This window comes from Martes martes (genome assembly GCF_963455335.1).
Source record: "Martes martes genome assembly, chromosome: 3".
Lineage (NCBI taxonomy): Eukaryota > Metazoa > Chordata > Mammalia > Carnivora > Mustelidae > Martes > Martes martes.
Genome location: NC_137890.1, coordinates 29,721,745 through 29,733,049, shown reverse-complemented (window position 1 = coordinate 29,733,049; position 11,305 = coordinate 29,721,745). Strand labels below are relative to the sequence as shown.

The window sequence follows — 11,305 nt, the reverse complement described above, 5'->3', positions numbered from 1 at the left end:
AAAACTCTCCCTACCTTAAGTTTCTGTTTTGCTTTTTAAGAGAATCCAAAATGGGGGGCGCCTGGGTGGCTCAGTGGGTTAAGCTCTGCCTTCGGCTCAGGTCATAATCTCAGGGTCCTGGGATGGAGCCCTTCATCGGGCTCTCTGCTCGGCAGGGAGCCGCTTCCCCCTCTCTCTTTGCCTGCCTCTCTGCCTACTTGTGATTTCTCTCTCTCTCTGTCAAATAAATAAATAAATAAATAAAACCTTAAAAAAAAAAGAGAGAATCCAAAATGGGTTGGGTACTATGCCTCCTTGTTCTGCGTATTGTTGATATCAATTAAAAGGGCGATAACAGGAGTACATTCTTTTTGGCATAACGAGGCCATAACTTAGAACAAGAATGCGCCAAACAGAGACAGTAGGTCCATGAGTGAGCCTGTTTTAATTGAATTGGTATTTATATAAGGTGACACCCTCTTTCACACCACCCACCTCCTCCCTGGGTGACTCAGCCACTGAGGGAGAAGCCGCAGAACTATTCATTAACACAGTCAAGTAGAGGTGGAAAGGACACTCATTTAACTCCGGGTACACATTAGTTTCAGCAGGATCCACCTGGGGAATCGCTGCAGACAGTTTAGACAAAAGGTCCTGTTTTTTGCCTCAAGAGAGGTAAGTTGAATGATATTTGCAAACATAAATGTATCTGCTTTCCTTGTATTACTTTCCCTGTGTTTTTTGGAAATGACTACAATGAAAACTTACTGTTTTAACTTTGTCGTTTCTCCAGTTAAGTCTCGACAGCTCCCAAGGGGCTGTTCTTCTTGTCAACAGCTCTGCTGCTTCTTGTGATTTGGGATGGCATTGCCTTTTAACTTCTCTGCAACTTAACACAATTACGGGTAGCAGAGAAATGAAAGCCTCTTTGAGTTTCCGTGTGGGAGCTGTCAGCTGGTGAATCCGATCACCTGTAAGGATAGTAACTTCTTCAAGGCAATTCTATTTCGCAAGTGACTATAAAAACATTTTTTAAGAGGACCTCCCTGTTTTCACAGATGATGCTTTTATGGTGTACTCCATTATTTTACGGATTTGTTTTTCTTGACTGTTAAAAACATTGCAAGCACTGAGCTGTGAGGAGGAGATGACAAGCCCGTACCCCCTGTACCCCATCTTCCCCAAATAAGAAAAACCACATTTCTTGCACAGTGTACCAAGGAATAAAGCAGGATGGCATGAACTGGCAGCAGGTTCGGGGGGTGGGGGGCATAATGTCCTCCAGGGATTCATGTATATTCAGCCAACTTCTCTATGTTATATCCTCAGTTCTAACCTAAGAATTGGTTAGTGTAGATGGGGGGCAATTTTCAACCTCTATTCATATTCTAGTCCTGAAAATTGGATTTAGAAACTGATTCTTTGATAGGATTAGAAAAATTATTCTAACCAGGCTTTCCTTTATAATTGATAACAAAGCTGACTTATCTGACTCATGTTTTTTTCTGCACTGTTTCCATTTATGACATAAAGCCTTGGGACTCAAACTCGGGGATACATGCAGTTTGCAAGTAGTAGCTCTGTGCCCACTAGAGGAGTGTCTCCCTCCCAAGAGCCTTGAGGCTCTGCCTTAAGTTCTAGCCTTCTCATTGCTTCCCATTGCTGACCAGGTCATATGCGTCTCAGAGGGGTTTAGAGCTCAATTCCCAAAGGTTTACTGAGGAATTTTATAACCTGGTTTTCAAACATTTATAGTAATCAGAGAGCTAAAGTATAGCATGTGTGGGTTGTAAGTTTACTTTTCAGTAAAGGGGATCAAATTTAAAACTGGCTATCACTTCCACAGTTTATAAAGCAGATGTGGTCTTCCTGATATCTGTTGTACTCCAGGGTTTATTGGAACATCAGTTTGAGAAAACTGAGAAATGTTCTCAGTAAAAATTTTAGAAAAATTTTTTCAGTAAAAAATTTAGAAAAGCATTGGGTTGATTTTAAATGTCAGGTTAGACAGAATGCAGATAAACAGGTCAGGGTTTTTGGGTTTTTTTTTAAGATTTTATTTATTTATTTGACAGACATAGATCACAAGTAGTCAGAGAGGCAGGCAGGGAGAGGGGAGGAAGCAGGCCCCTGCTAAGTAGAGAGCCCGATGAGGGGCTCCATCCCAGAACGCTGGGACCATGACCTGAGCCGAAGGCGGAGGCCTTAATCCACTGAGCCACCCAGGCGCCCCCAGGTCAGGGTTTTATTTAAATTTTAGCTTCAAGTAAATCTTTGATTCCAGCGACAGAAATTTCTGATAAGAATGGAGCATAGCCTTATCTAGTCTAATGCATGAATTTTTTAGATGAGGACAACAAAACATATTAGTGTCGAGCAACTTGCCAAGACATGGTTACCAGAATCGGAAAGAGAAGCCTGACTTTCGTCTTACTGAATTTTTCAATGATTTTTCAAATTTCTTTCACATAAAATATGTAGGAGCAATAAATGAGCTTTCCTCTGGCTTTATAAAAAAGCTAAAATGATATGGAAACAAGAATTTCCTTATCCAGTAATACTTGTGCGTGTGGTATGACTATTACATAATGAGATACATTTTTATTTGTGGTTTATGGGGTCCATCCTCTGAAGCATTGTATTCCCAGGGTTTTAATCCAAGGAGCAGTCAGCCCCTCTTCAGGAAGGCAATGTGGTATGTGTTTGGAGGTTGTGGTGCTCCCCATCTGTGACATCCCTACCTCAGCTTCCATTCTGTAATTGCAATGTCTTCCCTAACCACTGGAGTTTCGACTGAAATACCTAAAAAACTAATTTTTCTGTAAACAAAACAGAGAGAATATGTTTTGAATGACTAAACTCAGACTGCGGTATCTAATTCACTAAGCAGTCAACTTAAGTAAACATGATTTAAGTGAGAGCATCCCTGTGATCCAGGCATTAACTTGAAGCATTCTTTACGAAAAAAGTGGTAAAAACCTTCGCCAGGAGGTCAAGGGAGTTCTTTGTTGTCCCACGCAGCATATCTTCTGATATTATCTGCTTCCAGACCATTGGTTGATCAAATTTCCTTTTCTCTTGCTGAGAACTTTGGAGTAAGGGTTTTATGTAAAATTTCTGTGTACTGTCATTAGTTTCTCAGGGTTCACTTTTTAATCACGAGTCTTCATCAGATATGTTTAAGTGTTTCTAGTTTATTGCTGTAAAAATCTGTGTGATTTTAGAATTTGGGAGAGGCCCTTCTTCAAACGGATGCTTTCTCAAATGACAGCTATATTTATTAGATTGCATTTTATGTCAGTTGCTAAACTTATTAAGGATACAACTCATCCTTTTATTGTGATTATTAATTGGAAGAGTGCCTTTTATGGCTCCCCATTAAATGACAACTAGCTTACTTCTAAACATGAGAACCACCAGTGCTGAATCCTCATCGTAATTGTATTCTTGAGAACTCCAAGCATCTAAATAATTTATTCCGCATTTCTAGACCTAAGTTCCCCTGACCTAAAATGTAATTAAGTCTCCTTTTATGGAACCTCCTGGGGGGAGGTAGTAAACTGTAGACCATACTTTTCAAACTGGAACATACACATCCCAGGGACTGGTGGTATTTGAGAAAATGCAAAGATGCCACATGGTACAAATGCACTAGGAGCTAATTTTACTTAAAAGGTTTTGCAGAAAAATGTCCTCCTATAACCCTGCCCTTTTCCCCATTCCTTCCCAGTGTTCTTGCTTTTGTCATTAGGTAAAAGTTTGAAAGGAATCTGTATAGAAAAAACTGTGGGAGGCTGGAATCCAGATAGACTTGGACTGAATAGTGATTCTACTTTGAACCAAGGGTAATTTGTATGATCATGCATGTCTCACAACACCAGTAGATACGAAGAAAATTTAGAATTCTTTTTAAAAATTTTTAAAAATCTTTTTTAAAAAATATTTTATTTGTTTGCGAGAGAAAGAGAGAGAGAGAGTAGTGTGCGTGCACAAGCAGGGGGAGTGGCAGGCAGAGGGAGAAGCAGATTTCCCTGCTGAGCAGGGAGCCCGATGTGGGGTTCGATCCCAGGACCCTGGAGTATGACCTGAGCTGAAGCCAGGCCCTTAACACCTAGGTGCCCCCCAAATTTAGAATTCTTAGTGAAATATATATATATATATATATATATAAATAAATATATAAATACATTTTATATAAATATATAAAGAAGTAGTAAATATATATATTTACTATTTCTTTCACAATAGCACAAGATATGTAAAACATCAAGAAAAAATCTCCATGAGAAAAATGTGGGACCCAATTTAAAAAAAAACCACAGAAATTTATTGTAAGACATGAAGAATTTCTTGAGTAAATGCTTCTTTGAGTACTGTCCCTAGATGGACAGATTGAATATCATAAATGTCAGCTCTTTTGAATTCATTTTATAGGACTCGTGCAATTCTGATCAAAAGTTCCAATAAAATATTTATTTTGGAACTAGAGGAAATAATTTTAAAGTTTATATGAAAGAAATAAGTGGGTTAGAATAGTTGATAGAATTTATACAAAGGAAATTAATGAGGGGTGCTTGCACCGGTATTAAAATGTATTATAAAAAAGACAGTAATTAAAATGTTATTTCTCTTGCAAGAAACTAAAAACAACTTTCTGGAACAAGACAGACAGTCATGAAGCATTCTAGAATATGTAAGAATTTTATATGTGACAAAGGAAGAATCACATATTAATAGGAAAGGGATTCACCATTACCAGAGTAACTCCATATGTAATAGAGTTTCCATGTAACAATAAAATACTTTTGAAAAAATTTTAAGAAAGCATGCATAAACATTTAATTAATCTCATTTGTCTGTCTAATATATATCCCTCTAGAGCTGATTATGTGCCAGATACTCTAATAAGTTTCTAGAAACACAACTGTAGAGAAAATGGACTTGTTTACAGTTTTCAAGATTTAGTCTGTGTGTGTATGCGTGTGTGTGTGTGTGTGAGCGAGCATGCGTGCACTTGTGTGCTCACGTGTACTCACTCTAGGGATAGAAGAATAGTCAGTCACACAAACAGGCAGTCTGTTTGGTAAATGTTTTTACCGAGAGATACTCTTTGTTATTTGAACACTTAGTATGTCCCTTAACTCATCCTGGGGAGGTGGGGGCCAGGTTACAATGCTGTCACTGAATGCTTCTGGGAGGTTATGTGACCTAAAGAATGAATAGAAGTCTTTCCTGAAAAGGGAGTTAAGGGGTGAGGAAAGGTTCAGAACTAAGACTGTTTGGGGCCTAGTGCATAGAATAAGCAACAGCCTAAGGGTGATAAAATGGATGAAGCCTTCAGGGAATTAGCGTGATTTAGTGTGGCTGAAACCAGAGCTTGAGTGAGGAATGGGGAGTGGGGAGAGATGAGGCAGGAGGGTGTGTGGACTTGTAAGCAAGCCTTGTTAACAACTTGGCTTTTAGCCTGACGGAAATGGAGCACCACTGAAAAGTTTTAAGCAAGATGGTGACTCTCTGGCAGAGAATGGGTTAGAAGAGATTAAGTCTAGAGACCAGGAATATATCGAGGAAGCTGTTAAAATAGTGAGCAGATTGTGGTAGTTTGAATTGGTAGCGTGTGTAGGGAAAGACATCCTGTAAGGGATATGTAGGAGCAGGGTTGTGGGTCTTGGTGATTGCTTGGATTTTGAAGTCAGAAACAAGTTTCATGCATGGTCTACAGAATTTTTAAAGACTGAAAGATTTCATAAGGGGAAAGATAATTAGAAAAGTGAAAGCTGCTGATAAAAACAATCAGAATAAGCAGGCAAGTAAAAATTGGAGAAGTAAAAATTACTATTACTGATATATGATGAGAATAAGAGAACAGTAAGAAGCACGTAATATAAATCAGTGGAGAATTCACAAAATAAATAAAATAATGGGTACAATCATGAAAATATGCAATTGAGGTAAAGTGATTCCACTTTCATTTATTAAATTGTTAAAGGATTAATAAGTGACGATTCTAAATGCTAGTGAATATGTGGGCATTTATATACTGCTGGTGCATTATAAGCTGGTACGGGTTTTAAGGAAGGAGATTTGACAATAGGGATCAAAAAGTTTTTAGAAGTTATACCCCTAGGCAAGCAATTTCACTTCTAGGGATTCATCCAAAGAAAATAATCAGAGGTGTGGTCAAAGATTTTTGTATGGTTTTGTTGGAAACACCAGAGGAGTTATGTTATATTCATAGACACATAAGATGAAATATATTTTAGTTGCAGAAGAAATGATCATTTAATTATTTTTAATGACATTGAAAAAATGTCGATCAGTAAGATCTAATAGGCAAAGAAAACCCTGGAAGAAAATAATGATATAGATGAAAGGTGTCTCATTTTTTTTCTTCTTTGTGCTTTCTTTGACTTTTCACATTTTCTTTTGAGCATGTATTACTGGTATAATAAAAAAGATGGTACAGTGTAAGATTGTAATAAAGAATGACCTCATGACAGAGCCATTGTGAATATGAAACATGGTAAAGTACTTATGGTAACTAATGGGGTTTTGGCTCATAGTCCATGGTTAAGAATTTGGGTCTTCACTCATTTAACAAATGTTTTCAGCTAAAACTGAAAATAGCCCATGAAGGGCTCAGGTGATAGATAACTTTTGTTCCATAGCATTTTTATTAGTGAGTATTAAATCAGTGTCTTTTTTTTTTTTTTAAGATTTCATGTATTTATTTGACAGAGACAGAGATAGCGAGAACAGGAGCACAAGCAGGGGGAGAGGGAAAGGGAGAAACAGGCTCTCCACTGAGCAGGGAGCCGGATATGGGGCACGATCCCAGGACTCTGGTATTATGACCTGAGCCAAAGGCAGATGCTTAATGACTGAGCCACCCAGGCAGCCCTAAATCAGTGTCTTCTATAGACTGAAACAGATCATAGTCCCAGAGAGTAGAACTCTTCATGCTAGAACTCGATGCTGTGATTCTGTGGAAAAGAGGTGATGACGGGCTCACACTAAAAATAGAACAAACAGGAAATGTTATGGTGGGTACCAGAAAACCAGTGGCCTGTAGACCTCTGGCTGGCTGAAAGATTTCACTTGCATACGTTCGGAACTGTTTCACCGCCAGTGAGCAAGTTTCTCAGTGCTAAGCTCAGACTTTGAGATCGCGTGACTAAAGAAATAGCAAATTTCCAACCATCGCAGCAGGCTAAATGAGTCCTTACCAGCCTGGTAATTACTGGATTTGCTTCTACACTGCATGTGAAGGCTAAACACAATCCATTAATTTAAATGGACCTGTTAATGTTTGCACTTCACGAAGACCTGTTTGTTTTCTTCTTACATAATATTTCATGTTCTTTTGGGTGGTAATGGGTTGTTTGTTTTTATTTGTCTTCCAGAAGCTAAGGCTTGTGTTTATTGGTTTGTAATTACCAGCCTCCTCTTACTCTTCTACAGAGAACAGTTTGATGACATTTGTTCTTTGCCAGTTTCTAGGGTTTTTTTCCCGCTAACCAGTGATCTCTGGGAAACAGGGACTGGTGGGTATGGCACAATCATTGGGCTGTGAAACCACCCAGGCTTTCATACACAAAGGTGAATACCACCAGGGCGTGGACCTCTGCCAGTCTTTACCCATTCTTGGCTGTTTTTATTTCTTTATTTTACATTAGCTTTTAAATACTTTTCATCACTATAGTGATGTCCCCTAGGTGAGTGTTCATGTTTGCTCTTTTTCGTAAAGATATCAGTTTGCCTAAGTATATTAGAAGCTTGGTAAATTGGAAGATTTTGGAGCAGTTAAAATAATCACTTATGACTCAGTGCTGATCTTATTATACTTTGGTAAAATGATCCAGGAAAGCCTAGTCTGATCTCTTACTCAGTTGAGGTCCATCAGGGATCTACAGTGGAGGAAATGTCATTCTTCTCACCCTTTCTTTTAGCCTGTTACTTTCCACCTGCCAGCCTCTTTTTGTTTCCTGGGTTTCTAGGGACAAGAACTTTGTTGCCAGGTCAAATCCCAACTTGTGCACTGGCTATGGAGCCTCAGGCAAAATATTCATCCTAAAACCTCTTTCCAGAAACAAGTAATTTCACCACTGCCCACATTTCCAACTCCTGCCCTACCTTCTGAAAAAAGACTCTGACTCCATTGAAATCATTCATCCCACAGTTTCACTTAGGTGTAGAATGAAGATAATGATAACATCAACCTTAAAGCCTTGAGTGTGTGGGTTTTAAATGAGATAATATATATATATGTATTATCTATAAATATAAAAACAGAGCTCCATGCAGCTGACACCATCACATGACCCAAATACCAGCAGTCACATTGATTTTTCCTTTTTTTTTTTTAACTCCTTTTTTCTCTGTCTATTTTGTCAGCTTATTTTCCCCTTTTCTATCTCACTTTTCCTATTCTCTTTCCTCTATGCAACACCCCATTCCGGTTTCTTTGCTCACCCAATCTTTCTGAAGAGAACATTAGCAGAGTAGTAAAGACCTTGTTACATAAGCCAAGAGACATTTTGTTCTTGTGCAGGAAGGGAAGAGTGAGATACACAATCTTTTTTTTTTTTTTTAAAGATTTTATTTACTTGTCAGAGAGAGAGAGAGAGAGAGAGCGAGAGAGAGAGAGTGCAAGTGCACAAGCAGGCAGAGCAGCAGGCAGAGGTGGAGAGAGAAGCAGGCTCCCTGCCCAGAAAGGAGCCCGATGCGGGACTCGATCCCAGGACGCTGGGATCATGACCTGAGCCAAAGGCAGCGGCTTAACCCACTGAGTCACCCAGGTGCCCTACACAATCTTTTTGACAAGAAGACCCAGATGATGAAGGAAAAGACTATAGCTCAGTTAGGAAATGGTCCAGGAAATTATTTTAGAGTTGGGACAGGAGGAGCTGGAACTGAGATTGGGCTTAACCTAATGGACCTAAAGGCTCTTGGGGAAGTGCTATTATTACAATTAGAAAACAATGAAGGGAATTGAGAACAACCATAAGGAAATAAAGAGAAACTGAAAAGAGGATAATTTAGGAAATAGGAGATGTTTGATAGTTTCAGATACACCCAAAGAGAATGAAGAAATGTGATTGCTTTTGTGATTCAGAGCTTAAGAAGAGTGATCTCACCTAAAACCTAAAGACAGATGTCTTTGTGTGTAAGCTGTAGGCATGGGGTAAAAACCAGCTCTTTCTGGTGTTTGGCTATAAAGAGGAAACAAAAGATGGGCCAGAGGTTTAAAAGTTTTTTCCTCTATCTTTATTGATTTGATGTCATGATTTCACATCAGAATTTTCAACTTATGCATTTGGATGCTTTAAAGGGAAAGGCTTTTGTAGTGTCCAGTGTAATAGAGAAAGACAGCTTTCCCACATCTTTTCCCATAAAATTTCCACACTTAGAGTACAGTTGTTGGTTATCTGCCATTGTTAGGCATATGCACTGGTAACAGCTTTTTGAGAAGCTGACTTTAGAGTCTATCTTTCTCCTGAAAACTTACAAACTTAATTGGAATGAAACTGAAGGGCAGCACTTAGAAATAAGTCTAATTGGCCAAACCGAGGCTACTAAGATGTCCTTATTAGACACTTTATAGACATATAGACACAAAGGTGTCTGAGTAGGTTTGAAACTCAGGATAACTTCAGTCCCTGAAATAAGTAATTTCTTTTAAAAATGCCATAAAACTAAAATACGGCTGTAGATATTCTTGACACTATCAATTTAAGAGGTTTTTTATCTCAGGTTCACTTGACAAAAGGATATTTAATTAATATTAATTATTAATAAGGGTTATTCACAAAGACATGTGTTGATCCATTTTAATAACAGTACAAGAAATATTCATATATAAAAAATACTGCTTTATATTCTGGGTAAGATGGAAAGAGTTCCACTGCAGTAAACTTTCCAAGGCATGAAAGGTGGATGAAACAGAGTCTTACACCTTAGAGGTTTTGGATTGGAGCTTCTAGGAATGGTTCTGGGCCACCAAATGGGCTGATGTGGGGAAATGGTTGGGGCGACATGGCTACTAGGTCCTAAGGAGGAAAAGGAGAAGGTGGGGCTGAGGGAGATTGTATGGGAGGTATAAGAGAGACACATGCAGGGCGCTGTGTGACTCAGTCAGTTAAGCAGCCAACTCTTGGTTTCTGCTCGGGTTGTGATTTTGGGGTCATGGCATCAAGCTGCACTCAGCATGGGGTCTGTTTGTCCCTCTCCCTCTGCTCCTTCCCCTGCTGTCAAACACTCTTTCAAATAAATAAATGAATGAATGAATGAATGAATGAATAAATAAATAAATAAAATCTTACAAAAAGAGGAACACATGGAGATTTAATGAGAAAAATTTATTTTCTCCTAATATTAGTCACTTTCATAAGAAAAAAAAAAACCTCTTGCCTATTTATTAAACTACCATCACCTGAAAATGGAATATATTACATGTTCCTTTCTCATTTACTTTGTGTTAACGGACAGCCCGGGGCTAAAAAAGAGTATGAAGCATCATTAAGTCATCTAACAGGGAGATAGATCCAGGCAAGGAGTCCGGTCAGGAATCCGGCCAGGCCACTCATGGCTTCAGTGTAGAGGCAAGAGTGAGGTTCGAGGCTGAGCTGTCCAGAGATGTTGGGGCAGCCCTTCATTGCTGCTGCTCCTCGAAGCTCCTCTTCCATTATCTTCCATTTTTCAGAACTCCAGGGCATTTCCTTGTGTCTGGTGTGGGTAATATCACATGGTACTTAGGGTGACAGGTAGTATCATGTACTCAAAAGAGCCTTGGTGTTGCGGTCATATGGACCTAATTACACTTCCTGGTTCTGCCACTTACTGTGTGACCTTGGGCAGGTTATTTAACCTCTCTGAGTTTGGGATTCCTATAATTAGAGCTAATAGTACTCATTTGGAAGGACGAAATAAAATAACATTCATAAGGCACGTGGCACAATCTGAAGCAATAGTAGGGACTCAACAAGTGATCCTTTCTGCTAGGAACACTGGACACATAGACATATTGCAAGAAAGAGTGTTTTACTAATAAAAGAGTCACTGATCTCTTTAAAAAAAAAAGATTTTATTTATTTATTTGAGAGAGAGCACAAGCAGTGGGCGGGATTGGGGGGCGGGAAAGAGAGGGAGAAGCAGACTCCTTACTGAGCAGGGACCCCGAGATCATGACCTGAGCCAAAGGCAGATGCATAATGACTAAGCCACCCAGGTGCTCCAAGAGTTACAGATATCTTATATTTTGTAGACCATCATGGGCTTTTTACATCTTACACCTTCTATTTGCTCCACAAGGACCTCATAACAGATA

General features: G+C 39.0%; 1 protein-coding gene across 4 annotated transcripts in view; it reads left to right on the top strand.

Annotated features, from left to right (window-relative positions):
- The first annotated feature begins 496 nt into the window (after window positions 1-496).
- SCEL (sciellin) overlaps window positions 497-11,305 on the top strand; it is a 105,869-nt gene continuing 95,060 nt past the window's right edge. For 2 of the 4 annotated variants that reach the window (XM_080799545.1, XM_080799544.1), the window contains exon 1: window positions 497-654. The gene's annotated coding sequence lies outside the window, so the exon portion shown is untranslated. The remainder of the gene's footprint in view (window positions 655-11,305) is intronic. The other 2 variants (XM_080799543.1, XM_080799542.1) reach the window with 1 other exon arrangement.